Here is a 27,861-nt window from a genome sequence, read left to right on the forward strand (position 1 = left end):
ACACCATGAGCATAAGCTGAATCAGTGGAAATATTTGCTGTTTGTCCCTTTGCTAATTGACATGCAGTCATGAGAGCTTTTAATTCTGCAAATTGAGCAGAGCAAGGCTGTACACACTGTTGGGATATTACAGGCACAAATTCCTCCATGTCTTTCTTTACAACTGAATATCCTGTATGATTTCCCAAATAATCTCTAAAACTTGAACCATCCACAAAGTAAGTGATTTCTGCCTCAGAGATTGGCGTAGACTCAAGATCTAGCCGTAGCCTAGTGAATGCCAGTGAATTAGCTACACAATCATGTGGCTCACCTTAATAAGCCAAAGGAATCAATTCAGCTGGATTAACTGTATTACATCGCTTAATGGTAACATCAGTATACGTAAGTAATGATGAATATGCTAGAATGCAGGCTTGAGTCAGAACTAATTTTCCTTGTCCTAGTAACTCCACAATTTGGTGATGCAAATAAATGGTTACTGGGTATCCCATGGTTAATGTAGATGCTTTCTCATATGTGTAATATACTGCTGCAAGGCCTTGTTGGTAACATGGTGGTAACCTTGTGCTACGTTGTCAGGCTTAGTGCTATAGTAAGCTATAGGTTGATTTTTCCTACCACTGCAGGTCTCTTGCATCAATACAGCTGATGCATAACCATCAGCTCTATTTGCCACATAAAGGTGAAACAGTATAGTGTAGTTGGGATTACAGAGGGCAGGTGCCCTTTGTAGTTCTTTCTTTATAGACTCAAATGCTAGCAACGCATCTGTTTTCCATCTTAGTGGAGTACTTAAATTTTGCAGTCCTGCTTGTTTCATGATTTCTCTCAGTGGAGCTGTTTTTACTGCATATTCCTCTATCCAATCAGAACTGAAGCCAGTCATTCCTAGGAAAGTCATCATCTGTCCTACTCTTTGTGGCAGTGGTGTTTTACTTATGCCTTCTAATTGATTTGGCGCTATAGCTTTTGTGCCATATGAGATCAATCGTCCTAAATATTCAACCTGCGGCTGGCAATACTGTAGTTTTGTTTTGGATGCCTTGTGACCTCCTTGAGCTAATTTAGTAAGTACTTTAATAGAATCTTTATGGCATTGTTCCAGTGATGTAGAACAAATAAATCATCAAATCATCTACATACTGCAGCAGAGTACTGTCTATCATTAGGTCTTCTAAATTAGCCTTGAGAACCTGATTGAATATATGTGGTGTTTAAATCATTGCTGCATTCTGGAATAGGTATACTGTTTACTAGCATATGTGAATGCAAACAAGTGTCTACTTTCCTCTGCCACCAGAACACTGAAAAAGGCGGAGCATCAATCAATCACAGTAAAATATTTGGCATCAGGAGGGACATTTGTCAACAGCGTGTGCGGGTTTGGAACATCAGCTGGCCAATCCTCTACTATTTCATTGATTGCTCGTAAGTCATGAACGAGGTGCCATTTAGATTTGTTTGCTTTGATCACAGGCAAAATTGGAGTATTACAGTGACTGTTTGTTTCCATTAATACTCCTGCTTTCACTAGACCTTCAATAGTGTCTTTTATGCCTGTTTCAGCCTCAGGCCGCAAAGGGTACTGTGATTTTCTTGGCAGGCGTGCACCTGGCTTAAGTTGTATTCTTATTGGGCTGGCTGAATTTACCAGTCCTACATCTGTGTCATGCTGAGACCATAACTCAGTTGGTACCTGATGCTCCACATCCTTAAACAGTTCAGCATCAATAGTCTCTACCAATTTGGGTGTTGTTATCATCTGCGTTTGTATTTTTTTTTACTAATGACTACTTCCTGTTGAGTACCCATCAATATAGTTTCACACAAAATTTTTATGTAATTTTTGTCAGCAGAATGAAAAGTCAATGGATTTACTGTCAGTTCCCATTGGCACTGTTTAGCTTTTTTCATCACTGGCCCCAAATCTTTTGCATTCCAATTTTTCCCTACATATAATGATACATGTGGAGCAGAATCTGCTACATTAATCCAATTTTTTACAAATTCACTCTCAGTTATACTCAAAGCTGCTCCCTGTTTACCTATTATGATGTATTGTGAGGTCATTTCGATTTTTTTGTCCTTCAGTTCCTTCCTGCCATTTCTTTTCTATTTTTGCATCTCTCAGGATCATATATCATTGTACAGTGAAATTTTGATTTTGGCAACTGTGCTTCAGGAATCTGTGCTTCGATAAACTTTCCCCATTTATTAATTGTCTGTCTCACATCATTTTCTATCTGTCCTATCCAGTACACATTTGCTCGTGGCTCAGAAATCATCATTTGTGTTCTTATTCCCTGTAAGTCTAAATACACCCCTCTGGAGAACACCAAATTTGAAGTCCCAATTTACATAATGCATCTCTCCCTAACAAATTAACAGGAGTCTGATTTGATACCAGGATAGGTATGTTGCACTTTTGTTTTTAGTTTGTAGACACACTGGAGTGGTCATAGGAATTAGCTGCATTTGTCCCGAGAATCCTACTGTCTTTGCAAATTTTCCAGACAAGGGGAGATGTGAGGCATAATTTGAATTTACACACGTGTAAACCGCTCCTGTGTCTACTAGCATGGGTGTGGTTTTTCCCTCTATTTTAATCTGCAGCATAGGTTCTTGATCAGCATTGGTTGTTAAAATTGGAAGCTGACTCTCCCCTGTAGGATTCTCTGGGCATCCCTAATATCCTTGATTTGTACCTCCCCAAGAGTTTACTGGGCCTTGAGATGGACCCTGAAAAGGCTGTTCTTCCATCTTTGCTCCTTCTACAAATTTTGCCAGGAGTGCTTTAATGTCCCCCACAGATAAAAGTCTGCCCATTGTTTGTTCTTCAAACTCTCTAATCCACTTCCCAGCCCCCTCGTGGATATCAGGGAGGCGAGTGACCAGCCCCTCAAGGTCCTGTGTAGCCCAGGGCACATAATGTCCCTGCATACCTTTAATTAAAATGGGTTGCGTGCCCACCTTCCTCCATCAAATGATGACTCCTCTTCACTTTCTATATCCCTACTGTCTAATAGTCTGCTTCTATTTCTCACCAATTTAACTGTGTCTTGAATTAATTTTTCTGTTTCTCTAATTTTCCTATTTATTTGTGCTTCTATTACTTGCGCTTCTGCTTCAGTCTCCTCTTGTTCTCTTCTCACTTGCCCTATCGGTTCTTCTTCACATTCTTTTTCTTTTTCATACTGTACTTTTATTTTCTTTAATGCTATGCATGCCTGTTCATAACAATCTAAAGGCAAGTTTCTCTCAATTTTTCTATCCTGTTTCTTCTTCGGTCTCACTCCCAGTTTTGTTTGTCTTTCTTTTTCTAACTCCACATGTCCCTCCATCTGCATTTCTCCTAAAACCTCTACAGTTCCCTTGAGTATTGGGAACTGACCTTCCGAGGGCACATATGGAGGTGGTTTAACAAAGACTCCTCCTTTTTTACTTATCTCTTTTTCTGCATCCTTCAGTATTTTTCTTGCCTGTCTTATATATTTCAGAGAATTTTCTCCTTCCTTTATGAACAGCACTAGCACTTCTCTCTCTTTTTATTTTTTTACTCTTATCTTTAGTTTTATAATTTTTTATCAATGTTTCCATTTCCTAGCACAACGCTACATCAAATGTCCCTTCCTTTGGCCATTTTTTTCATCATATCTTTGGTTCTCTTTTGCTATTTGCTTGAAAGCTTATCTATAAGTTCTTTACACAATGGATATTTTAATCCTAATATGTCCACAGGAGTGGCTGCCATGATTTTTCCTATAATACACCAAATCCTATCTTTAGGAAAAATATATCACTATATCAATATTTGTGACAATTTTTATTTTTGGACAATTTTATTTGTTCAATTAATATGATCTTCCTAATGAAATTCAGTTATTTTTATTTATTTATAACCAATTTTTCTTATCTTCTTTTATAACCTGCACTTTAATTGTATTAATTATTATACCACATACATGTACAAATTTCCTATATATTGTCAATTTACTTATAGGATCACTCTGCATCCAAATAGTGCCAAACCACTATTACAGTTACTTTTTCTTAGAGTCTTTATTTCTTTCACTGTTATTTCTACTTGGCATACAAAGAATGAAAAATTATTTTATCACCATTCATTTAGATAACTCATTACATTTAAAGGATAAACATATATCTTACTATTTTAGTTTATTTCCTACTACAATAATCTGCAAAGCCAATATCTTGAAACAATTTTTCTAATTTGTTTCACCTTCACTATTCAATACATAAGTTCATAAAAGGCCCTTTATTGTTGTGTGGGACTCAAATTTCTCATACTTCAAATTTCTCATATATATATTCTCATATATACTTGTCTCATTTGTTTGGGCTCATTATTTCTCATACATATATATTCTCATATATACTTGTTCCAGTTGTATGGGCTAATATAGATGTTCTTTGTCCCATTTTTATTTTTTATTCATGGTTCATTCTCTCATACTCTCCTCTCAATACCCTCTCCTGACAATGACTCTGCCCCTCTGTTTAGTCACACTCACGTAACGGTCCAAGAGGCACCCACTGTCCACAAGATACAGAGTTTATTTTCTCATACAGCCATAGTCACAGGTATACTCACACAGACATTGACACAGACAAATACAGATATATACATACACTTTTCCTATTCTACACTCCCTTGAGTGACATATAAGTTCTGCTCTTCAGTGATACACTTTTTGCCTACCTGGTCAAACCTGTGATTCGTGCCTACTCGGCTTCTTTCAACTTTATCTGCTTTCATTTACTGATATCCGTCAAGGCCCTCTTAACAGTAAAAACAGATCATTGCATTCAATTATTTCTTCTGGAATCAGAACCCTTTTATTCTTTTTTCTTTTTAAATTTGGAAAAGCTTTTTGAGTGTCCTTACCATCATGGGCAAACTCTGGCAAGCAACACAGACTAATTATATAAGCAAAAAATGCTTACCTTTTTTGGTGGCCACCTTTTGTGTTGCCTGTTTAGTCAGCCCGCCATGGTCTTTCACTCTTCTGCTCCTTCCTGTCCCATCTGGGTCTCATGGCTAATATATTCCATATGTGTCACTGTGTAGAGACCTCACCATATTTTCTTTAGCGTTAACACAGGAGACTCAGTTTACCATATGCGAGGGGCCCCACATTCCACAAACACAGCAAGTCACATGCTTGACCACAAGAAACAATTGTAGAATTAAATGGCTATATTAACATTGATTATACTAGATTAATTTATCCTCAACTTTATAAAAATATTCTACACATGCTAGGTTGCTCTAAATGGTTGTTTAGTTTATTTGATGATACCTGAAGTCTGATTGCTCACCCAAGTAAAACAAGCCAACTGTCATTTATCTAGGACATTCTGATCCAAAGACATCACTCTCAGACTTTTTGAATGGAAGTCAATGGGGTTTGGTTGCTAGTGTGTTCTAAATGGTTTCTAGGGTGTGGATAAGTAATTTTTCAAGTGGATACATGAAGTCTGATTGCTCAGCCAAGTGAAAGAAGCCAACTGTCATTTCTCTAGGACATTCTGATCCAAAGATATCACTCTCAGCCAGTTTGAATGGAAATCAATAGGGCTTGTTGCTAGGTTGCTCTAAATAGTTGCTAGGCTGTGGCTAAGTAGTTTCCATGATGATACCTGAAGTCTGATTGCTCACCCAAGTAAAACAAGCAAACTGTAATTTCTCTAGGACATTCTGATCCAAAGATATCACTCTCATCCAGTTTGAATGGAAGTCAATGGGGTTTGCATGTGTTGTGGCTTCTGCCGCCTTTGTGAAGAATCACTCTCAAAGTCTTAGGGTTTTGATGCCAGAAGATAGACTTTATTATCAGAGATAGCAAAGCCGAGTCAGTCTGCAGAGCAACTCCCGCAAAATGCGTTTGTCCCCCTTTATATATATGATCTCCCAAGGCATGGCTAATATATTCCATATGTGTCACTGTGTAGAGACCTCACCATATTTTCTTTAGCGTTAACACAGGAGACTCAGTTTACCATATGCGAGGGGCCCCACATTCCACAGACACAGCAAGTCACATGCTTGACCACCAGAAACAATTGTAGAATAAAATGGCTATATTAACATTGATTATACTTGATTAATTTATCCTCAACTTTATAAAAATATTCTACATTATCCCCCCTCTGAGACTTATATAAGTCTCACCTTCACTGTCTTTACCCAGAGTGCAGTTTCATAATTCAGTCGCCTCAGTTATGCTATCTAGTGACTAAGTTAAGTCACACAGCTTCATTACCAATGACCAGATTATGCAATCGCACTCCAGTGGAGATTACAGAACCAAACGTCTCCATTCAATTTTGATTAAAAACGGAGTAAAAGTTTCTGTACTCTTATATTTTCATTCAATAATTGAAACATATAAGCATGTTATAAACATGAGCGTGCAATTGGTTCAGCCTTGCCTGTGGTTGTCACAGTTATGTAGAGTATATCAAACATAAAACAAAATATTCATCATAATATTATAATACATAATATTTCTAGGGCGTGGATAAGTAGTTTTACAAGTGGATACATGAAGTCTGATTGCTCAGCCATGTAAAAGAAGCCAACTGTCATTTCTCTAGGACTTTCTGATCCAAAAATATCACTCTCAGCCATTTTGAATGGAAGTCAATGGGATTTGGTTGCTAGGATGCTCTAAATGGTTGCTAGGGCATGGCTAGCCAGTGACCAGAGAGATTCTTATTGGATGATTACTAACCTGAATCAAAAGACCCAGTCGGCAAGTGTCTACAAACTTCTGTTCTGAAGAGACCCTTCTGAGCCATTTTGAATGGAAGTCTAAGGGGTGGTTGCTAGGGTGCCATAAATGGTTGCTAGGGCGTGGCTACGCCATTTCCAAGATGATACTTAAAGACTGATTGGTAGCCCGAGTGAAATGAGCTTGCCCCTATGTCTCTACGACAATCTGATTGCGAGATATGATTCCACAAAATTCATTGTCATGTCATAGTAGGAAACAATTGTTTTCATGGGCAAGAGCCTTGCCTATGGGGCACTTTTGGGCTGGTTTTAAGGCAGTATTTTACAGTTTTTGGACGCAGCCATATAGAAATGATGTGAGACAGAAAAGGGGATAATGGAAAAATAAACACATAATATAATTCCAGACATATGTAAACATATCCCTAAAACTATGTGACAGTTAATCATGTCTGGTAACCTGACAAATATGTTTTCAATATTTTTAGGATATGTAAAAATTAAGGTGACATTTGATTATCTATAATAATTTTGGAAATCACAGATTTATTTGCAAACTAATATTATAAAAGTCAGAAGACATTGTCAGTGTACCACATTTCTTCAAATAAATGTATATGCATTCAAACACTCATAAAAGCCTTAGACTTAAAAAGGATTTCTTATCCTGTGGCTCCCTCTGGTGGACAAAAAATTGTATTACAGCTATCATTGGTCAGATAAATGGCTGATTATTTAAAATGTGCTGTTAGCCCCCGTTCATCATAAATCCATGAAATCTAGTGTGATTCCTCAGAATGTCCTGTTTTCCATATTTACACAGTTTTGTGAAGTTTGGTATTTTTGCACACAAGATACAGGAATATTAGTCATAATGGGCCACACTAGTCAAATATATCAGATTGTACCTTCTAGACAATTTAATGGATCAAAATTCTTTTGATAACTTTTTGTCTGCATGGTCTAGCGCTGACCTGGGCCAAGTTTGTTGAAGATCTGATTAACGCCCTAGGAGGAGTTCGAAAAAGTAGGGTTTTCAGTAAATCAGAATCACCGAATATTTTATAAAATGAAATAAAACTGAGATATACATTTTGTAGGACTTGACGCAAGGATTTAGAGGTAAAAAGCATTTTGATTTTAAGGTGCTCTGATGCAGAGTAATTAGCAAAAACATAAATGTTTCTTGTGGCCGATTCTCACAAAACTTGGTATACAGCCTAATTTTGAAACTATGTATGAGTATCTCAAGTTTTGTTATGCCATTCAGATTTGATATTATTAGCTGCTGAAATCTGATTGGCTGCTGTTCATGCTGTCCATGTTTGCTGATTTTTCCAAATGATAATTGAGTGATATGTTAGCCTTTGGGCCATAGAAGTTGCAAACCAATTTTCAACATCATTGATAATACAGCTGCGGAGTCATGAGCGTTTTTCAGTTGTAGCGCCCCCTATTGGCACGACTTGGCATGCAGCCTTAGAATGTTGTGTTGTCTATGTGTATCTAGTTTCGCTACGTTTGGACTTTTAGTTTGGTAGATATAGGTCAATTTCGATTACGTGGATGACGCCTGACCAGTTCTTTGGCTCATATCTTCGTAATGCTTTGACAAAATAAATTTTTGTCAGGAGGTTCCATAGATGATGCATACCAAATGTCATGTGAAGCAGGCACATGGCCTAGGAGGAGGTCGAAAAAGTAAATTTTCCTGAACATTCAAAATAGCAGAAAAATTTTATAGACGGAAATGAAATCAGAGATATACATTTTGTAGACCTTGACTCAAGGATTCAGAGGAAAAATTTTGATCCTAGCCCTTATGGTCCAAGAGTGATGACCACAAATGCAAAGGTGCTTATTATAGCGCCACCTAGTGTCCGACGGCTGGGTGTGTGGGTGCCTGAGTAGTGGGAGGGATTTCTGACCATCCCACCAAGTTTGGTGTCTCTGCGACTTAAGGACTCTGACGCCCAGACACTTTTAAGGCAGAAAAAGAATAATAAATAATAATAATAATAATAAATATAGCTGCAAGAAGCAATTGTCTGGGTTCAAGCCTTTTAAGAATGTTCAAAGTATGCAAAAAAGGTATGTATTTGTATATGTATATGTACTTTGTAAGTTGCTGAATTTGCAAACTGGTGTTAAATATTGCTCTGATGTCTTGTGTTCAACTATCCTGAAACAGGATAATTGTTATGGTGGTCATTATTTTATTTTTTTACTTTTTATCTGTTATAAAGCCACAAATCACCCAATATCCAAAAAGGTTTTAGGAATTATAGGCTTTTGGATACACTTGGTCAAATCCACATGATAAATGCAACCCCTAAATAACTAAATAAATAACTAAAGTTCAACTTTTCTTTGATAATTATTGACCTAGGGAGTCCTAGATGTAGTTCACAATAGCAGGTAACATTGGATAATATACAATAATTTACACACCATTTATACAGCCATTTTGGTGAAGTTTGATTGGCTGCTGGCGGTTTTTTTATTTGTCTAAGTCATATTGTGGAATATGTTAGCATTTGGCCCCTACAAGAAGCATACCAATTTTCAACTTCATTGATAATACAGTTGCGGAGTTATGAGCATTTTTTAGTCATAGCGCCCCCTATAGGTGAATTTTTTTTTGCGATTTTGTATGCAGACTCAAAATATGCTGTTGTATATGTGTATCAAGTTTCGTAACATTTGGCCTTTTTGTTTGGTCAATATTGGTCAATACATACAAAATGGACAACACCTGACCAATTCATTGGCTTATATCTTCGCAATGCTTCAACGAATCAAAATTCCTTTGATACATTTTTGTCAGGAGGGGACACACACCAATTTTTGTGAGAATCAGATATACAGCCTTGGAGGAGTTCGAAAAAGTTGCTTTTTTAGAAAATTAGAATAGCGAAGGGGGAACACGTGACGCCATGCAAGAAGCAGACGTGTGAATCACAAGCTCTGCGCACTTTTGCTCATTTTTTTATTATTTTCATGTTATAATCCAATGAGATTCGATACATCCACATATATATTTGCTCTTTGAGGTAAACATGGCAAAGAAGTCAAAATCCTCATACTCTGGAGACATTAAAAGACACTTATGTGCTCAAGCTGAGGCCTCTGACGGGACTGCGAGCCAGGGACTCGATTTGGACGGCACTTTGGGATATGAAATCCAACGTCAACTGTCCAACATCTCGGTGATGCTAACAAAGGTTGTTGCTGACTTGGAGGATCTCGCTGTTATACGTCGATCGATTATGACGATGGAAACAAAAATCTCTGAGTTGGTCACAAGAGTCACAAATGTTGAGAAATGAATCGATTATTTGGAGTCAACAGAAAGGGAATTATCCACTAATCTGCCCGCATCCAAAACAGACTTGGAAAACATTTTGGAAAACTGGAATAACTTGAAAATATGAACCGAAGAAATAACATGAAGAAGGCAGAGATATGGTGAAACCCCTAGATGAGCTCTTCCCGAGTCTGCTCGACATAACAGGCCACAAGCTGGAAATCGAGCGAGCTCACAGAGTCCCGGCTCGCAGATCTGCTGAGGGAGACAGGCCCGATTAATTCTGGCCAAATTTCTGAGATCTTCCGATAAAGATCTCGTGTTGCACCAGGCGAGGAGCAAAGGAAAGCTTTCTTGGAAGAATCACAATATTTTCTTGTTCCCGGACTTTGCGAATTTGACAAGAGAGAAATGCGATCGGTTCAAGGAATGTAAGAAACTCTTACATCAATGGAAGATCGCTTTTGCACTGATGTTTCTGGCCAAACTGAGAATAGACACCAAGGACGGCAGCAAAGTATTTTTATGCCCCAAAAAGGCACTGGCCTTCATACAAACTATGGGTGAGTAAACCGTCTCGCTGTTCAGTATCTCGATTGTCTGAGGATGCTGGGCGGCATTTTCTGTTTTCTTCTGCGTTGGCTTCGCCAAGCGGCTGGAGTTTGTTTTGTGGCATGACACTCCAAGAAACTTTTGCATTGACGGAAGATCACTTTTACACTGAAGTTCCCGGCCAGATTGAGAATGGACACTATGGATGACCACAAAATATCTACATGCTCACATAAAGGACATCTTTTATAAAGTTGTCGGACTGAGTAAGTCATTATGTATTTTTTTATGCGGCCTCCGAGTGAATTTGACTCGCTCAATACACACTTGATCATCCGAGGAACCAGGATGCCTGTTCTGTTTCTTTATGTGCCGGCTCCGCCTAGCGGCTGGAGCTTGTTTTGTTGAATAATACTCCTTCAGGTCAGCTGTGGATGAATCTAATCGTTCTTTGTGCTTACGCCTCCTGTTGGCTGGAGTTTGTTTTGTGGAGTATTTTTAAGGGACATTGGAATGATTACGTCATCTGCTGCACTCATAACAGCCGGCTTACTGAACAATTGTTTGTCTGTCCGAGGAAACTGAACGGCTTTATATCAGCTGGAGTTTGTTTTGTGGAGGAACACACCTTCAAGACAGTTCTGTGAATGAATTTACATGTTCTTTGTGTTTATTCTGTTGGCTGGGGTCTGTTTTACAAAGTATTTTCTGTTATGTAATTTTGCCTCACAAAACCTGTGCAGAAGCACAGTACTTGAGTAACCCAATGGCAAGTTTGTCGCGGGGGTTCTCGCATGTGTACATGGACCTTCTGAGTTTAGAGGGATCGACGCCGGTTGGCGCTGTCATGCGCGGGGTTAATGCGCATGTTTTAATTTTTTCTGTTTGTTTTGTTTGGGGTTTGATTGTTGCATTTATGGGAAATGTGGTCTGTATAATCTTGCTTTTGACACAATTTTTTTTTTATTATATCAATATGTAAAATGTTAATGTGAATGGGTTATCTCTCTCTACGTGGAATGTGAATGGGTTGGGGCACCCCATAAAAAGAAGGAAGGATATTTCTTTTCTTAAGCGTAAGAAATATGACATAGTGTTTCTTCAAGAAATGCATCTTTCCCCGCAGGAAGCTGAAAAATTTGGGAAGATATGGGGTGGACATGTTTTCTTTAGTGCTGGCTCAAGTAAGAGCAGGGGGGTCATTATATTGATAAATAAACATCTACAATTCAAATTTCTTAAACAGATTAAAGATAAAATAGGAAGAATCATTATTGTTTTAGCAGACATTCAGGGGCAAAGGTTGATTTTGGCTAATATTTACGCACCTAACACTGATGATCGGGGCTTTTTTATAGATCTTGAAGGGATGTTGCAAACCGCTAGCACCCCTCATGATATAATATTGGGAGGAGACTTTAATTTACTGATGGACTCAATCCTTGATCATAGTGAAGCAAAAGTATGTAAGCCCCCTAGAGCAACATTGACACTTCACAGGATGTGTAAAAATCTTGTTCTTGCAGATACCTGGCGACTACGGCCTACGACCGATGACATCATCTTGTCAATAAAACCAGTGGACAGATGAAGTTCGGCCCCTCTGTGCTAAGCTCTGCCTGGCTGTTAAGGGACATCTGTACTGTGCACGTACTGAAGGAGTTTTCCCCTCCGTTTGGACTGAGAACAAAGAGACCACGTTTTTGTAATCTCACCATTTGGCCACGGTAGAGTAAGATTAACTTAGCTTTGTTCAAGTCTTATAGTATACTTATATCAACCAGTTCAGTTTCACTGTAAAGCAACAGTGAATTTATTTTGAAAAACGGAAAGGCGACCAGTTTCCCTTCTCCCTCTTTTTCATTCAGTGTTGACTACTTTCTGCATTCTTCTCCATCGCTGGATCCAAAGAATAAAGCAGAGACGCATCTTTTCGCTGACGAGCGTAAGACAAGGAACCATCCAGACCATTTCTCCTGACCGCTCAGTGCAACAGGAATTCCAATGGACAACCCTACTGAAATCACACAGGATTTCCCAAGTAAGGCTTGATATCTGGGCAGATTTAGTTTAGAAACTGTGATTTTTTTCTTGTGAAACTAAATCGTATTTTTGATTCTAAATGCTGATGTTTTGAGTATATTTGTATGTTAAACTCTGCTTGCTGTTTCAAGTTGGGATATTTCTTTTTAGATTCTTTTGGGGTTACGTTTGTTTTGTTGAGTGATCTGAACTAGTAATTCAGTCCCGCTGTTACGAGCGGTTACCCTTAATTAACTGCATGCACTTTTCCTCTCTCTCTCTCGCTCTCATTCTCTCTCTCTCTCACTGATATTCATTGAGTGAGCAGCGCCGCGGTTTGTGTTCGACTCAGGCTGGTGAACCAAATTCTCCCGCCTGTTTCATCAGTTCCTTTGTGTGTCCGCTCATTTCCACCCTCACGTGTTATCAGCTCCAATTTGGATCTAACCCTCCATTTTGAACCTGATCCTCCATTTTGATTCCTTTGTTACCGCATCTGGACACACACACACACACACACACACACACACACACTAGCATATAGTTCCACTGTTAGTTTAGGATTTCCTTGATTTATTTTTGGATTATATTCGGATAGTATTGGCAGTGTTCACTACTGCTTGATTATAATAAATCTTGTTATATTATAATAAGTACTCCTGTTTGTTTTTGTTTGAATATTGTGTTGAAGCCAACCTCTGCCATGTGAAGAACTCCCAAGTTACCTCAGAGTACTATTATTTTATTGGTGTTATAAACTAACTGTAACTAGATTACTATTAGATTTGTTTACCAATAATTTAACTAGTTTTTCCCCTTTTTGATTATTTTGATTAACAATTAAGATACTCAACCTACAGGGTAGATTTTGTTTTGTGAGGCTCAATCAGTAACTTGCTATCATTTTTCTCTTTTCAAAGAGTGGTGCCCCGAGAATAGAGTTTAATGAGTTAATTCTATTTAATTACTATTTAATTATTTAATTGTTATTTGATTATTCCATAATTAATAACAATTAATTATTGATTATTTCTGATAGTAAAACTGATTTAAACAACCAGTAGCACCTACGCCCTAAATAGACGACTGAGCAAAAAATTTATCTTGATTCTGAGATAATCTTGGAGGAGATTGACGAGGTAATTAAGGCCTTGCCTTTAGGCAAAGCTCCGGGGCCAGATGGTTTTGCCGCTAAATTTTTTAGATCTTATGCTGTAGAACTGGCTCCACTTTTGTTAGAAGTTTATACGGAATCATAAAAGAATGGAAAGCTTCCGCCAACCATGACGCAAGCCCGGATCAGTCTGATTCTTAAAAAGGACAAAGATCCAAGCGAGTGTAAGAGTTACCGTCCAATTTCCCTGATCCAGCTAGATGTAAAAATATTGTCAAACATTTTGGCTAATTGATTAAGTAAAGTTATTACATCTCTTATACATATAGATCAGGTGGGGTTTATTAGGGGCCGCAGCCCTTCTGACAACATTAGGCGTTTCTTCAATATCATGTAGTCAGTGGTGAATGATCAGACTCATCGCTGCCATCTCAATTGATGCCAAAAAGGCATTTGATATGGTAGAATGGGATTATATTTTTAATATTTTGGAAATATATGGGTTCGGGAGTACATTTATTGGTTGGATTAAGTTACTTTATAGACACCCTGTAGCGGTGGTACAAACAAATGGATTCATTTCAGATTATTTTACTTTGAATAGGGGCACTCGGCAGGGTAGCCCTCTTTCCCCATTATTGTTCTGTCTTTCCCTAGAACCATTAGCAGCTGCGATAAGAAAGGAGGAGGATTTTCCAGGGGTGGTGGCAGGAGGTGTGGCGCATAAGCTTTTGCTTTACGCAGATGATATTTTATTATTCGTCTCTGACCCTACTAGATCTATGCCTTGCCTCCACAGAATTATTAATTACTTTTCTAAGTTCTCAGGATACAAAGTCAATTGGTCTAAATCCGAAGCTTTGGTTTGACAGCATACTGCCCAGCGACAGCTTTCCAGCCGGGCGCTTTCCAGTGGCCCAAACAGGGCATTACGTATTTGGGCATTTTATTCCCAGCAAAATTGTGTGATTTAGTTAGAGTTAATTTTGACCCCTTAATAAAACGTTTTTCGAGCGATGTGGGCAGGTGGGCTTCATTACATTTATCGATGATTGGGAAGGTTAATGTTATTAAAATGAATTTTATTCCAAAATTCAATTACTTGCTGCAGTCTCTTCCTAAAAATTTACCCTCTCTTATTTCAAGCAATTTGATTGCATAGCGAAGTCCTTCATTTGGAATGGTAAGCATCCCAAATTACATTTCAATAAGTTGCATAGGCCAATTGACAAAGGTGGGCTAGGCCTACCCAAGATTTAATTTTATTTTTATGCATTTGGACTCAGATATTTGGCTCATTGGTCACTTCCACTGGAGAGAGCCCCTCCCTGGTTCTGTACAGAACAGGAAGTTCTTGCTCGGTATGGACAAAAGTGTCCAGAGTGTTTAATTCAGACATTTATTTAAATGTTGCCTCGAGCATATGGCTGAACCCCAAATTATGCATCAACAAGTCCCCTTTTTTGCTGGTCAGAATGGATTGGGAGGGGGGTTAATACACTTGGTGACCTATATGAGAGTGGAGTGCTGAGATCCTTTCAAAATTTGGTATAAATATCTGTCTTTTTTGGAGGGCTCTCGGGGAGGGACAGTGGAGAGAGGTGTAGGGGATATGTGTGATTAGTTTATTATGTATTTTATTTTTATTTATTTATATATTTTTGTTTGTTTGTTCTGTGTCTGCAATTGCAATTATGTGACCACATGGGGGTCGGGTGAGGGATTGGGAGGGGGGGGGGGTAGTTAGGGTCAAATATTGATTCTGTTTATATATATGTTTTGCTGTTCCTTTTTAATAGATGAATCAATAAATATGTTAATCACCCCCCCCCCCCCCCCAAAAAAAAGAACGGTTTGACGGACACCATTGGTTCTTGAGGCAAAGTTGTTCCGAATGAGAAGAGCTATTATATGACATGAATTTCTTGTGTTTTTTTAAAACACTGCATTATATACAATCGTTAACATGCACAAAAATCGTGATAGTGCCACCCAGTGGCAAGAGTAAAATAGGTGCACCGAGTTTCATTCTGATCGACCTTTGTTAACCCTGTCTAATAGCTGCTGAAAGCTGATTGGCCGATGGCAGCCATGTTTTTAAACATACACAAATGTCCTCATAGATATTGATGGCACGAGACAAAGACATTGCATGCAAATTTTGAAGTCAACTGGACCAACGGTTCCATAGTTACAGCCATTTTCATGTTTTTCCCTGTTATAGCGCCACCAAGTGGCAAAACGGCAGTTTTTTTGTGCGTCCTCAGATACATACATAAGTATGTCAAGTTTAGTGAAGATATCACATTTTGTTCAAGAGTTATAGCCATTTACGTAAATGGCCACGCCTACTTCCTGTGTTTTCGCGTATCGTAGCTAACGTGAATCTAAAGTTTAAACTTTTTTTATAATTATTGATATTGACACTCCATAGAATAGTTTGGCATTGGTTTGGTCCCGATTGGACGAACGGCTTAGGACTAGTTTGCAATAGTAGGTTTTGCAAAAAATCTAAGATGGCAAAAAAATCTTACATGGCGGAAATGAAATTGGAGACATACATTTTGTTCATCTAGAGCCACAGATTCCATTGATACAAGACACTTGAGTCTGTGACAAAACGGTTAAAAAGCTATGGCCATTTTTCTAAAAGCTTTTGTTTTGCTCACTATAGCGCCACCGTCTGGCCGATCGGGGCGAGACTTTGTGCCTGAGTAGCAACAGTGAGTACTACCTTCTGACCAACTTTCATGTCTCTACGCCTTACGGTTTGGGCTCCACGATCAATTTTAAGGCAGAAAATTCATAATAATAAAAAAAACTAGAGAAGAAGAGAAATGCGGAAAAGAAGGGAAAGAGAGTTTTTTTTTTTTTTATTTATTTTATAAATAAGAGTTACATGCCTTTGATTATGGTTGTGGGTTAGTCAAGTGCATTCGAAAGAGGCAGGTCTTGAGCCGTTTCTTCAGGTAGAGGACATAGACATAGTTCTTTTTATCGCTAATCGATTTTATATTACTCGTTATATTTACAGTTTTATTTTCACTGAAAATTAAATAAAGTTTGATTTTTTACTATTTTATTTTACAATTTTTTTTTAATTGAAATTGAAATTTGACATTTAGAGAAATATCTATTACGTTTACTAATAATATCATTTCTTTAAACCTATTAGGCAACTTAAAAACTGCCTCATTTTGTTTTGACACCCTACATTCAAAACAGTTTCTACTTGTAATTACACATACTGCACATACAGAAATCTAATGAATGAATGAATGAATTTTTTATGTTTGTGAAATGACTGCATTAAAACTTGGTAACTGCAAATTTTTGTTGTTTTTGTGAAATTACCACCTTAAAATGTGTTAATTGTGTGAATTTTGTGTTTTCATATTTTTTAATACATTGATCCAATACCATATACAATATAATATTAGTCATTCTTGAGATATGGTACAAACCATAGACATTTTCACATGCCATTATAAAGAGTAAATGTTGCTATTTTCAGAAGTAATCAATTATAAATACTATAGTGAGGTCAGTGATTCCCCTTTATGGTTACTTGGGGATTGCTAGCAGTATTTACTCTTAATGAGTATTTTTTTTTATATATGTGGTTTTAAGTTATTATGCTTATATTTTCTATAATACAACCAGGATTTTTCTATTGCACTTATTCCATCATGCAACAGACAAATTGTTTGGGATTTTACCTGCAAGCAGCTATTATCAGGGTTCAGTCTTTTTAGGGCATTTAAGGTCATGTTTAAAAGGATTTTAAGGGGCACATAAAACAGAGAATGTGCATCAAAAACTTCAAGGCAATTAAGCAAAGAACCTCTGAGATATAGCCATTTTTTTTATAGTCCACCACATAATTGCAGGCTCCTTCAGCATCACATCCTAGCATATATGTGCTAAATTTGATAAAAATCTGATGTTTATAACACCACCTATTCTTTAATCTCCACCAAATTTTGCATTTCATACACTATGATATGACCATGCTATATTGAAAGTTCAGCTTACAGACTCCAACAAATATTCATGCACTTTATTTGTTACTCCTAAAACCTAGAACTTGTTTGCAAAAGTACTGTTTGTAACTGAAATATTTTATGCACAATTTTACTGACACCAATGATTCTTAAGGAAAAGTTGAAAAGTTGTTCAGAATGAGAAGATCTATAATGCATTAATTACTTGTGCTTGTGTGAAACACTGCATTATGTAAAACCTTTAAATGCACATGTAAAACATAATAGTACCTCCCAGTAGTCTTTTTACTTTATTTTTTTTCTAAATGTTTACAGACCTCTAGGGCCAAGAGGCAAACAGGTACACCACACTTTGTTCTCATCTTTGTCTGATAGCTGCTGAAAGTTGATTGGCCAATGGCAGCCATGTTTCTCAGAATATGTGACTATCATCATAAAAATTGATGGCACCTCAGATAAAGACACTGCATGCAACTTTAGAGATCACACAGACTAATGGTTCCATAGATAGGTAGAACCAAATTCATGTATTTTCTTTCCTGTTATAGCACCACTAAGTAGCCAAGCACCATTTCTTTGTATGTGTGTCCTCAGAATGTAAGTCCTTACATCAAAGCATAACATTTTGTGAAAATATCTCATTGTGTTTAAGATATTCCACCATCCCTCAAGAAATAACACTATTCACTATTCCAGCAGATCTAACTAAGCATAACTACATACTTAAGAAATAAACCTATGTTCACAGGTTAACTATGTTAACCTGTGAACATATCCGGTCATCACCCCAAAGTTCCAATTGCATCGCCACCAAGTGGTCAATCTCCATTTAATTTTTCTAAAATGGAGTTATAACCATTTAAGTAAAACTGTCCAGTCCACTGCATGCATTTTGTCTGGCTGTACCCACCTTGATTGGAAAAATAAACATGTTTTTACATAATTAGTCATTTGAAAAGTTGTAATTATTATTATAGCGCCCCCAAGTGGCAAATACCAGCCAAATTCAGTACAGATCCTCACTTTGATGCCCTACAAATTGGCTTTAAGTTTGGTCAAGATTGCTCATTATGTTCAGAAGTTATCACCTTTTAAGTGTTTTTGGCTTCGCCAACAAGATTTCACTGGTCTATTATAGCCATGCAAAACATAAAACTCAACATGTTTTTGATAATTATTGATGTAGGGACTACAAAAAATCTTTCTAAACTGGTTTAATTTTGATTGAATTTAAAACCTATGACTAGTTCGTAAAAGTAGGTTTTTCAGATAAACTCAAATATTTAATGAATGATTTGATTGACACTTATAGTTCTTGAGGCAAAGTTGTTCAGAACGAGAAGAGCTATCATATGATATGAATTACTTGTGTTTTTTATATAACACTGTTTTATCCAACCGTTAAAAGGCACAAAAATCGTGAAAACGCAGAATTTTTTTAAACTTTGCACAGACCTCTTAGGCCAAGAGTCAAATAGGTCCACCGAGTTTCATTCTGATCAGCCTATGTTAACCCTGTGTAATAGCTGCTTAAATTTTATTGGCCGATGGCAGCCATGTCTAAAGATAGGCAACTGTCCTCATAGACCTTGATAGTAGCTTGGACAAAGATACTGCAAGCAAAATTTCAAGTTGATCAGACCAACGGTTCCATAGTTACAGCTGCTTTAATATTTGTAATTATTATAGCGCCACCAAGAGGCAGAGCCACATAATGTTTTTCATGTGTCCTCAGAATGACTCCAACTGTACTGAATTGGGTCAGAATATCTCATTCCATTCAAGAGTTATAACCGTTTAAGCAAAACTCACCACTCACGCTACGTACGTTTTAGCATACCGTTGCAAAGATTAACTGAAATTTCAATTTTCTTTAATAACTTTTCATAAGGGGACTGAATCTTTCTGCACTGATTTGGTTCCAATGGGGCAAACGGCCTAGGACTAGTTAATTTAAAACGGTTCAGGAGTTATGGCCCAAAACGCATTTTCCTTTGTTATAGCGCCACCATCTGGTTGATCGGGTAGAAACGTTGTGCCGTTGTAGACTGGGGGAGTACTACCTACCCTCAAAGTTTCAGTTCTCTACGACTTACGGATTGGTCTGCAAGATAGGTTTTAGGGCAGAATAATAATAATACAAATTCCTACAAAAACAATAGGGTTTCAGCACTTCATGCTTGAACCCCTAAATAATGAAAAAATCTGAGCAAAAACAATAGGGTTTCTAGCACTTCGTGCTTGAACCCCTAATAAGAAAAATAATAAGAAAATCTGAACAAATACAAAAGGGTTCCTGCACCTTCGGTGCTTGGGCCCCTAAATATAGCTGCAAGCAGCGATGACGGGCCCAAGCACCATGAGTCCATTTCCACCCTGTGGCTTTCGTAAAACAATGCAAGGTGGACACATGCATTTGGCATTTGACGTTATTCTAAACAATTTTGAAGCAATTTGGGTAAATATAAGAGGACTATTTTAAAGGCTGTTTTAAGGGACACACGTCCTGCTGCCAGGTGGTGGTGCTATGACCGTGACCCAAAATAGTCACCTTCATATGATTAGCTCCCAAGTCTAAACATACATCTCAATTTTGATCTAAATTATACATTGCACAAAGAAAATATTAGACACTTCCCGTTTCCCATTTTTTGCCATTAATTGAATGCCTCACCGTTCAATATATAAAAAATCTGTTTACAATTTAGCATCTTAAATGTCTTGGTATTTTATTGTCTAAATGTGGTTACAGTCTCATGAATCCCCTAGGAGGAGTATTTATTAGTTCAGAGACTGCAATTTTCAAAAAATCCAAAATGTCCGACTTCCTGTTGGGCAAAGCTAATAACTATAATTATGAAAGTTGTGCGACTTGATGAGAACTATATATGTACAAATTTTGGTGACTGTAGGTGAAAACGGGGGTGCTACAGAGGCCGTCTTACATGCCCATTTTAAAGAGGGCGCTACAGAGCCCCCCCTGCACCCCTCCCCCCCTGCAACTTTTGCCCAGCCCTAATGGCCAACAACTCTGATGTGTGTGCAAAATTTCATGAAATTTTAAGCATGCCAAGTGCCTCAAAAACACCCAAATATAGGGAGAAAGTAATAATAACAATTAATGTGTTGCCATGGCAACAGTATTTAAGATATCAAATATTCCTTTACAATTTTACATCAGCAGTGTCTTGACATTATTCCAAAGAATTCTGAAGCAATTCATGTTGACACAAGAGGGCTATTTCAAAGTCTGTTAAAAGTGCCATACTTCCTGCTGCCAGTTGGTGGTGCTATGACTGTGACCCATAATAGCCACATCAATGTTATCGGCCCTAATTATCAAACATACAGCTGAATTGTCATCAAATCCTATTCCTCCTATTCTACGCCCCAGTATGATAGGCTACCCATATTCCCATTTAAAAATAGGGGATGGTCGGAATGATCTGAGCTTGGCTCCTCAAATTATATTCCTATCCACCGTTATGTAAATACTTATTTCTTATTTTCTATATTAATACATTAATATTATTGCAAGATGGCGCCATGGGCAATTCCACATGTCGCCCATACCTAAATCCGCCACTGAATTGAGACTAATTCATCAGAACAGTTTAACAGCAGTGAATTGATATTCTGTCTCACGGCACTGAGTGTAATGATGAGTCAATGGAGTTGAGATCCATGTGCAGCTTTTAATAACAATAAACGTAGTAATACAGACAGGCAAAGGTAAATCACCAGCAGCAGTAATATCAAAAGGCAGTCCAGAGGGATATTCAATATACAGGCAAGAGGTCGGGGCAGGCAGCAGACAATCACAGGTTAAATCCAGATAAACAAGGCAGTAATAGTAGGCAAGCAGCAATGGATCAAAAACAGAGTAAACAGTCCAGGATAATACACGGGAAATGCAACAAACTCAGAAAACTCTCAGAAAAGTCAGCCTGGGCAAAACAAGACTTCACAATGACAGCGAGTGAGAGAGAGACTTAAATAGCTGCATGAATTGGAAACAGGTGAACAGGTAATCATTGACAGGTACGGGGATTATGGGAAATGGAGTCCAGAGAGTTAAAATCAATCCCCAGGTGATGGAGCCCTCTGGTGGTGAGCAGGAGGAACAAGAAAGGTGGGATTCATGACACGGAGGAAGAACAGACGCGTTGCAAGTTGACCAATCAGGAGAAATGGGCGTTTCAGGGCCACCCACATGTGCAAATTCATTTTTCACCTCTTTTAGTTTCTTTTTAGATGGAAAATCTAATTATCAAAATGAACAGTGTCCCATGGCCATTTTTCCAATTTCCTATTTTTAACTGAAGCATAAAATCGAAAGTACGAAAAACAAGTTGTTATTTGTTTTTTAATATTAGTTTTGTAAATGATTAATGAAATAAGTCGTTTTTCATTTTTCCAATATTGGAATCTTTATTGAATATGAAGAGAACGAATGATACACTGATTCAGGATCACTTTTTTGTTTCTCTGCTTTTGGGCATTTTCATATCGGGATGGGCATTTTTCAACTATCCAATGAAAGTAGGGAATCTCAATGTAGTAATCAGTGGGCGTTTACAAACCAGGATGGGTATTTCTGAACTATCCAATGAAAGTAGGGAATCTGAATGTAGGAGGCAAATCATGTACAGCGATTGGAAAACGCCTTTTTTTTTTTTGTTCTGCAGAGACACAACTCTCAATATTTTGGTTATCAAGTTAACATAGCCTACACAACTAATATAATGCAGTGACACAGATGAGGAGATGACAGTATTACTCCAGATTTGGAATGAGGAGCTTATTCAACAAAACTGTTATCAAGTCCTTCTTGCCAACTATAAACATTTCACACAGTGTTTAGTCAGAGACATAATTCACAATAGTAAAAGTGGTTAATGTTCTGTAAAAGTATTATTGTATTAATCATAATGTTTTAATTAACATTTGTAGGGATGGGACGATATATTGAATTTCGACATTTCGCGAACCAAAAAAAGTAAAAAGGCAAAGGCAAAACTCGATATTTCTAAATTTTAAACGAGGTGAGTTTACATGGACCCTAGTAATCCATTTGTGATCAGACTAGTAGCACAGTGTGAGTAAAAACTCTCCACGTCAATTGGAATGAATTGGCCAAATCTGATGTAAACGTCATTCAGATTGTAAGGGGTGGTAAACCCTTTTATAATCCGTTCGATAATTTAAAAGTTTTTAACTTTAAATCGTTGCTTCCGCCCAGCGCTGTATTACTGTTTGAAATTAACTAACTCTCGCATGATGTTTGTTCCTCTGTGTACTTCCGACTTCTCGCGTGAACACACCATTGCGCTTACACCACAGATGTGTCAACTGTTGGCAGGAAGCAATTTTTAAAAGTTAATAAAATTTTACTTGTCAGTTTATTTTTTACACAAACCTATCAATTTGCTTCACAAGACATTAATTGATCGACTGGAGTCATGTGGATTATTTTATGCTGCTTAAATATGCCTTTTGAACCGTAAAAAGCCAGTAGCCTGATGGCAACTGTTTACTTGCATTGCATGGACAAACTGAGCTGAATTCCGCTTATAAAAAGCTTAACTTCGGTTCTACTAAAGAAGGAAAGTCAAACACATCTGGGATGGCTTAAAGGTAAGTAAAGAGAAGATTTTTATTTTTGGGAACACTAACCTTAAATATTGATCTGTTTCTCACCCACACCTATCATACCACTTCTGAAAATATGGATTAAAACACTGGCATCATATGTATTACTTTTATGATGCCTTTATGTGCTTTTTAGAATGTGAAAATTTTGGCACCCTACAGAGCTGAAATATTCTTCTAAAATCATAATTTGTGTTCTGCAGAAGAAAGAAAGTCATACACACAGAACCACTTTTAGCCTACACCTCAACTGAACTTTGGCTGACATAAAAATATTCGCACTTCTGGCGCACACATTAATGATAGTACAGCATGGGAATTGACAGAAAATGAGTAAATACTAGACACTTTGAGTCATTGCTTTCCTGTCCTTGATTGATAATAATGATCAAACTGATGTCTTGCTCTAGCAATCATTTCATGACGTGCTCTTAAGCAAGAAACTCACTTTGTAGAACTTCAAACCTTAATAAATCACTTGTTTTGAAGCGAAGCTTCTGAGTGTGTATCACACTGGTCAAATCATGTGAGTTCACCAGTAGTTGTCATCAGTGAGTGCCGTTTTGAGAGTCTCAACATGACGAATCATTTACCGAAGCAATTAATTAATTCGATTCAAAGCTATGTAGCGCTTCATGACCGTCACAGCCTTAAACAGTATCACACTGTTGGGCCTCATGTATTCAGATAGAAGACAAAGGCAGGCCTAACACAGTCGTAAAACCTGACTGAGGCCCACACAGAGTCATAAATCTTACTGATAAAAACCACACCATAATCAAACAAAGGGAGTCCAAAACAGACTACAAATCCCATGAAGCCTTGCTCATTAAAGGATCGAACTATCAACTCCTATTGGATGAGGCACACAACAGAACGGCCCTCAACCATGACGTCATCGGGAGTAGAAAATGAACACACATTCTACCTGCGTCCTCATACGATTCAAGTAAGAGGTTTACGTCTGGGCAGAGATATAATATTGTAGTGTGTTTTTCTTGTGTATCAAAGTTATTGCTTGTACAGTTTACGGATCGCCGAGTCCGCTCATTGCTGCTAATAATACTCAAGGTATTACTGTAATGTACTGTTATAATGAATGAGATCTGCTGTGTTGTAGTCCAACCACATTGGACTGTTGTGTATTTCCGCAAATCGCTGGTGAGACCGGCAAACTGAGTTTATCCATTAAAGAACCAAAGACCGTGGGACGGTTTACGAGCCGTCCACCGCGTCTCTGAGTGATAAACTAACAGCTGCTTTCTCTCCCACGATCACGAAACCGGCTTTGGTGCCGCCACTTTACTCTCTCTCTCTCATACTAACCACACACACATGCGCAACCTCTCACAAACATTCTCGCACACACTTTTGGCTAGCAGATAACTTTGTGATAAAGCTCACCTTTGTTCCTAAGCTATCGTACAAGCGGAGACACGCGGTAAACGGGCAGACGCCATTAACCGGCTTCTCTCCACCCACATTCGTGGCCATATTCTCTGGCCGGAAATCTCACGTGACGTACTCTCCACTAGAGTCACGTCCGCCATTTTGTGCGCGTCACTACTTACACACACACCCATTCACACACACACACACACACACACACACACCTTCCTCTCATGTGTTATAGGATTATTTTGGTTACCATATCTAATCATGTCACTGTTTAGTTTGTAGTTGTAAGTCGGAAGTTTATTGACTGCACTGTATTGATTATTAATTGATATTACTGCATAAATAAACTTTGTTATATTTCAAAGTGAAGTGTTTTTGTTTGTTTTGCATACACCTGTGTCAGATGCTGACAGGGGATGTCAGTGCTCAGATTCAAGCCTTCATTGTTTCTTTGCAAAGGTCGATATTCTTCGGATGTTGATTTTCCTAAGAGAACAATCTAATATTGAGACTGTTATACTATCTGGTTATTAATCCCTGATTCCAGGGTGGTGCCCTGGCGATATTAATCCTTATTAATATTCTATTGATTTTTGATAATTGATAATTATCTTTGATGATTGTTGAATTTGAAGGATCAATAAGCTAGTGTTAATTTTAATCAGTTTCATCGATGTTAATAATTAGTGATTATCTTTGATAATTGTTGATTTAAAGGATTAAAAAAGCTAACATTGATTCTCATCAATGTTCTATTGATTTTAATAATTATCTTTGATAATTATTAATTATTGGTAATAACCAAACCTGCTCCTGAACGTGGCACACTACATTTAATGGTGCGCCGTGTGAGGTTTTAATGAGTAAGATTCTATTATTTAATTTAAATATTAATTAATGACTAAAGAAATAATTATTAATTATTTCTGATAGTAACACTGATCTAAACAACCAGTAGAACCTACATAATAATTGGTGCCCCGTGTGAGGCATCCTATGTGCCAGTTTGTCACAGTGTGTATGCATAAGAATCCAAAGTAATAACTTGAATCATTACTTCAAAGCTTGGTTCTGTTTGACAATTGACTTCTCTCACAACTTGCCAAGCATAAGCCAGTGTGGTGTGAAAGTGCTCTTAAGAGTGAATTAGCGGATGGTAAGTTTATGATAGTCTGCTCAAAGCCTGCTGTTGTTGTTATTTAACTCCTAATACTTTCACCTAGATGTTACAGAGAGGTGCCAAGTCACCTCATTGACAACAAGCTCTGTGAGCTGAGTGCGTGGATCTCTTTCCAACGAGAGACGAGGGACTGCTGTATTATCTGCCTTACAGAAACTTGGATGTCTGTGGAGATTCCAGACTCAGCCATTGAACCCGCGGGGTTCTCCGTGCAACGAGCGGGCAGCGTGAAAGACCTCTCAGGTAAAAGCAGAGGTGGTGGTGTATGTTTATGATCAACAAATCCTGGTGTGATCAGAGGAACGTACATTCTATCAAGTCTTTCTGCTCTCCTGATCTGGAATTTCTCATGCTTCTTTGTCGACCATTCTGGCTACTGAGGGAATTCACAGCGGTCATTATCACTGCTGTGTACATCCCGCCACAAGCCGACACAGACCGGGCACTCAAGGAACTGTATGGGATTATAAGCAAGCAGGAAACCATGCACCCTGAGGCCGCATTCATTGTGACCGGGGACTTTAACAAAGCCAATCTCAAATCAGTCGCACCAAAATACCACCAACACATCAGTTTTAACACACGAGGGGACCGGGTTTTGGACCATTGCTACTCTCCCTTCCGGGATGGCTACAAATCCCTCCCCCGCCCACCATTTGGCAAATCGGACCACTCTTCTGTTCTGCTTCTGCCCGCTTACAGGCAGAAACTGAAACAGGAAGCACCCACCCTCAGAACAATCCAGTGCTGGTCAGACCAATCAGACTCTACGCTACAAGACTGTTTTGATCACGCGGAATGGGAGATGTCCCGTCCACCTCTGATGATGACATCGAGCTTTACGCTGATAGCATAACGTGTTTCATCAGAAAGTGCGTAGAGGACGTTATTCCGACCAAAACAACCTTGGATTAATAGCGATGTTCGCACGGCACTTGATGCGCAGACCTCTGCTTTTAATTCAAACAAGCCAGTTATGCCCTCCGAAAAACTATCAGAGCAGCAAAATGTCAGTACAGGAACAAGATTGAAGGACAGTTCAACACCACCAACTCTAGAAGCATGTGGCAGGGAATTAACATCATCATGGACTTTAAAGGGAATAAAAACTCCGCCGTGAACAAAGCTGCCTCTCTCCCGGATGAGCTAAATACTTTTTATGCTCGTTTCCAGGGAAATAACACTGCCCTCGCGGAGAGAGCTCTCACGGCCGAAGCTACAGAGGTTAGTTCACTCTCCGTGTAACCTGATCTTTCCGACGGGTGAATATCCGTAAAGCCGCGGGTCCAGGCGGCATTCCGGGCTGTGTCATCAGAGCATGTGCGAACCAACTGGCTGGTGTTTTTACGGATATTTTCAACCTTTCCCTCTCTTTGTCTGTAGTCCCCACATGCTTTAAAACGTCCACCATTGTGCCTGTTCCAAAGCAATCCAAAATCACTTGCTTAAATGACTGGCGTCCTGTTGCTCTGACCCCCATCATCAGCAAATGCTTTGAGAGACTAATCAGAGATTACATCTGCTCTGTGCTGCCTCCATCACTGGACCCATTGCAGTTTGCTTACCGCAACAACCGCTCCACTAATGATGCCATTGCATCTACAATACACACTGCTCTCTCCCACCTGGAAAAAAGGAACACTTATGTGAGAATGCTGTTTGTAGACTACAGCTCAGCATTCAACACCATAGTGCCCTACAAGCTTTATGTGAAATTCCAGGCTCTGGGCTTAAACAGCTCGCTGTGCAGCTGGATCCTGGACTTCCTGTCAAGCAGACGCCAGGTGGTTAAAATGGACAGCAACATCTCCTCATCACTGACCCTCAACACTGGAGCCCCGCATGGCTGTGTTCTCAGCCCACTCCTGTATT

At 38.4% G+C, this 27,861-nt stretch overlaps 1 protein-coding gene across 1 annotated transcript in view; it reads left to right on the plus strand.

Annotated features, from left to right (window-relative positions):
• LOC127452550 (uncharacterized) overlaps positions 1–27,861 on the plus strand; it is a 406,332-nt gene that overhangs the window by 142,150 nt on the left and 236,321 nt on the right. The gene's annotated exons all lie outside the window — the stretch shown is intronic.

Source organism: Myxocyprinus asiaticus, chromosome 15 (genome assembly GCF_019703515.2).
Source record: "Myxocyprinus asiaticus isolate MX2 ecotype Aquarium Trade chromosome 15, UBuf_Myxa_2, whole genome shotgun sequence".
In the NCBI taxonomy this organism is placed as follows: Eukaryota; Metazoa; Chordata; class Actinopteri; order Cypriniformes; family Catostomidae; genus Myxocyprinus; species Myxocyprinus asiaticus.